Genomic DNA, 4,287 nt, shown 5'->3' with positions numbered 1-4,287 from the left:
TAATTTTCTTGTTTCCTTCTAATATTTTGATACTTCTGTTCATAAAATATATCATTTATAGATATAACTTTGCATCCCAGCTTTTAATTGAATGGCCTATTATAAGAATTTCTTTATAGCATCAGAATGCTTTATGACTTGTGACAGTGTCATATCCCATCCCATGAATGGAACGCTGCTTCTGTAACTTAATAGCCAGTGTTGAACATTTGTCTTTCCTGAAGGCAGAGAATAGAATGTTAGTTTGACTCATTGATAGAAATCTTGTTGCAATTGAGAAAGAATACCCCTTTCTAGTAGAATTAGGGAAGGATGATATGGGTCATACTTAGATAATTAGTTCCCAACAGATGATTCCATAAATGAAATAAAAGTTTGTCTCCCTTATACATAGCAGGTATATGTGTAGAGTTCAGAAGTTTTTCTGGCCTTTAAAATGTCTGAAAATTAGTTTTGGAAGATTAAGTAAAAAGGGATAAAGCAATAGGAGAGAGTTGGGTGGAGACATTTTTGAGACACAACCAATATAAGTCCTAAAGACCTTTAGCTACTATTAGTATTAAGGTAGCACGGCCTGCTCTATCTCTCAAATTGCAGCATGCCAAGATTGGGGTGATTTGGAGGGAAATAATCTAGCAAATCTCTCTCTTACCCCATACACCTCAAAATATAAAAGTGGGTGGTTCGATAATTTTTATAATTATTTGTCAAATAATTAGTATGATTACATCACTGCATTAGTATCATAGTTATCTAGAATTTAGCAGTGGTCAGTTTTTGTGGGTGCTGACAGCATATTGTATTTAGAATAGGTATTGTTGTCTTTTGGTAGGGATTCTAATCTTTTGGAATCCTTTTTATTTTTTATTATTTTTTTTAAACACAAAGCCTTTCCAGGAAATGCATATATGTATACAAGCATAAAATTTTGTGTCCCTATTTAGGTAGTTCAGAGATGCTCTGAAACAATTGATTTTTCATCCTAACTTAAAAATCACAATAAAGAGTGAAGCGCTTTAATAGAATGTTTAAAACCATACTCTATGACAGTGCCAAGAAATGCACCCTATATTAGCAAAGGAAGAGTGAAAAAAGAAGCAAAAAAAATCCATAAAACAATCACAAGATTTCGAAATGCATGGGAATTTATTGCAGTGGCAAGCAGCTCTATATATCTCATGTGACAAGTCTATGATTGTTTAACTGGATTTAAACCGAGTATTATGATAGATGTTCAAAGCACATTCCCTGACTTATCAAGAGTGACTAAATCATCTTTGCATTTTCTGTCTAAAAAGACACTTTAGAAACAGTTCCAGCAAAATGACTTAAAAGTATTAGAAATGAAAAAGATGACATGCCCAACATCGCCACTGAAGGGATCATCTTGTTCCCCGATGATGCCAGATAAATAAGTTGCTACTATGACGATACCAGTCCTCTAGCTGGTAATTTGGGGTGTCTCTTCACAAGCTTGAACAATTTTCTTAGTTACTCATATATCATTTTAACAAATTATCAAATGCGTTTAAGGGATCACGTTCTTATATTTAAGAAATTTGTATAGTTTTATCAAAATTGATTAATACATTGATAGCTTCAATAAACAAGGGAACTCATTATTTAAAGAAACTCTGTGGCAAAAAATTCCCTTAATGTGAATTCTTTTTCTTTTTCTTTTATGTACCCTCACCAAAGCAAGGCCTCCAAAAATTAGCTTATGACTCATAATTGTTCCTCTCCATGGTAATCTTTAATAAAAGGTGAAAGATTTATGCGATCTGAAGAGAAACAAGAGTATCCTTAATGTGAATTTGTATAAAACATTTTCCTTACCATTTTGCATGCACTGGGATGGCTGTAAGGCAGAACATAAATTAGTATTGATGAGGACATGGAGAAAATGGGACTTTCAGACACTGCTGTGGAAATGCAAAACGATGCAGGTGCTTTGAAAAACAGTTCGTGAGTTTCTTAGAAAAGTTAGACATGGAATTATCATATGACCCAGGTATTGCACTCCAAAGTATATTCCTGGGACAACTAAAGATGTATGTACACAAGAACCGGTGACTGTTCATAGCAGCCTGAACACATTTATAGTAGCCAAAAAGTTGAAACAACTCGAATGTCCTTGCACTGATGGATGCACAAATGAATGCTCTATCTGTACAATGGAATCTTAGTCATACGAAGGAATGAAATACTTACTCATGCCACAACAGGGATCAACCTCTAAAACATGAAAGTGAACAAAGCCAGAGACAAAAGGGAAAATATTTTATGATTCCACTTATCATTTATATAAAATATCTACACTACTCAAATGCATATAGACAGAAAGTACGTTTGCAGTTTCTAGGTGTTCGTAGGAGGTGGGAATGGGAAATGACTGCTAATGGGAAGAGGGTTTCTTTGGGGAGTACTGAAAATATTCGGGAGTGAGAAGTAACGGTTCTACAACTTTGTGACTATACTAAAAATGACTGAATCTTACACTTTTTAAGATGAATACTATGGTATTTAACATATCTCAATTAAAAAGTAATCTTTATAAATTTGGATATTGCACACGTCAGCTTTTAAAATTAACTGTACCCATGATTTATTTTTGTTTGTGTTTATGGCTTTTGTAACTGACCCTAGAGGCTTCCAGATAAATATATGTCTTTTTAAAGCAAAGTTAAGAAGGAAAGAGATTGTAATTTTGGTGACTAATCACATTAGTAAAATGATCATTGTTAATTTATTTAGATTAAATATTTGAGAAGAGGGAAGATCTAATTGTACCAGTAGCCCCCTGTCCTCTCTCTCTCTCTCTGTCTTGTTCCTCTATTTCTATCCTCTCTCCATTGGTCTGTCTCTCCCCCCACCTTTTTGTTTGATCACAGACTTATGAGTGATATTTTGTTGCAAAAAAAACCAAAAAACAAAAAACACCTCTGCCAAGCAGTTGCAGCAAGGTGCTGAGCATTTTCTTTGGTTCTCCTTTCCTTACTGATTTAATCAGTTCAAATTAAGTATTTGATCTTTTAGCTACAAGCAAATTCAACCCAGCCTGGGATACTGAAAATGCTTAATTATGAAAATGACAAAGAATAAGGAGAAGAAATTTCGCAAATACAGTTAAGCTTTATACAAAGGAGAGTAATAAACCTCCACAGAAACATCTGCAGTTTATGAGAGTATCATATATTTTATTATTAAGCAAAAATCATGAGGCAGCAGAGAATATACTAATAATGGCATGTATTTTCCAGAACTAGATAAATTGCCTGAGAATAAAAAGGTTACATTTGTTGATAATAACATAATAAGAGTATTTTATTATTTTCCCTCAGGGAAGAATTTTTCAGCTTTCTACAGAGTATAAAGGATTCCCTCTCATCATTCACTGTTTAAATGACCTTGTATGTTTTTATACAATAAAAAAACCACTCATTCAACAGTATAAACTATTATATAAATTCTGAAGCTTTTTGTCTTGGTCTTTAGTATCTGGGCCTGTGTAATTTACAGCCCTGTCATCAAATTATTGGAATCCCTTCTCTTAATTTTCAGTTGACACGAGTAGGCATGGATAGTTCTAGTTAATTGTTACATTGATTGTAATGTTCATTCTGTTTATTTCATGTTTGCCTCAGAGAAAAACTATCTTTGTGAATTACTGCATCCACAAATTTGTGATGATTCCACATGAGATGGTCAACACAGTTCAGCAAGTTATGTAACAGTGTTTCATTTTATAATTCCATGAGGAATCTTATATGTATGATTCTATAAGGAATCGTAATAATGATTGACATAACAAAGCACTAAAATCGCAACATAGAACTAATTTTAAGCAGGAGGAAGATAAGAATTTATTCAGCACCTCAATAAAAAGTTCAACATTCAGCAAGTGAGACACGCAGTCAGTCTTCTTTAAGGAAAGAAAAGAGTATGTTAAATTAAAAAAAAAAATGTGTCACTGCTTAGCTGTTTTTGTCAACTCTATTTCCGGCTATAGAGGGAAAAATGTAGAGAAATGTGTAAATTCATAGATAAAAACGTGCTGTAAAGTATAGAATAGAGAATTGATGGGATAGAGAGAGTCTCTAGAGGGGACCATTAAAATACCAATATTTCATAATGTTAATTTAGACTTAGGGTCAGGTGGAGAATAAAATCTAGGTGAGGGAAATGGTCAGGGTTGGCTCTAGAGAAGCCCAGGGATTTTGCACTGAGGAGATAGGCATTGTGGTGGTGACGGATAGGGGATATTTGAGGTAGATTATCAGTGTAGAA

The 4,287-nt window shown here is 33.7% G+C and overlaps 1 non-coding gene across 1 annotated transcript; it reads right to left on the bottom strand.

The window, feature by feature from the left end:
- Positions 1 to 1,685: 1,685 nt before the first annotated feature.
- Positions 1,686 to 1,801, bottom strand: LOC111725828. Its single transcript, XR_002773794.1, has one exon. It is a non-coding gene; the product is annotated as a U5 spliceosomal RNA (small nuclear RNA).
- Positions 1,802 to 4,287: the final 2,486 nt, after the last annotated feature.

This window comes from Otolemur garnettii, unplaced genomic scaffold (genome assembly GCF_000181295.1).
Source record: "Otolemur garnettii isolate 467f Iridium unplaced genomic scaffold, OtoGar3 scaffold00048, whole genome shotgun sequence".
NCBI lineage: Eukaryota > Metazoa > Chordata > Mammalia > Primates > Galagidae > Otolemur > Otolemur garnettii.
The sequence above is the reverse complement of the archived record's forward strand: the minus strand, read 5'-3'. Positions and strand labels throughout refer to the sequence as shown.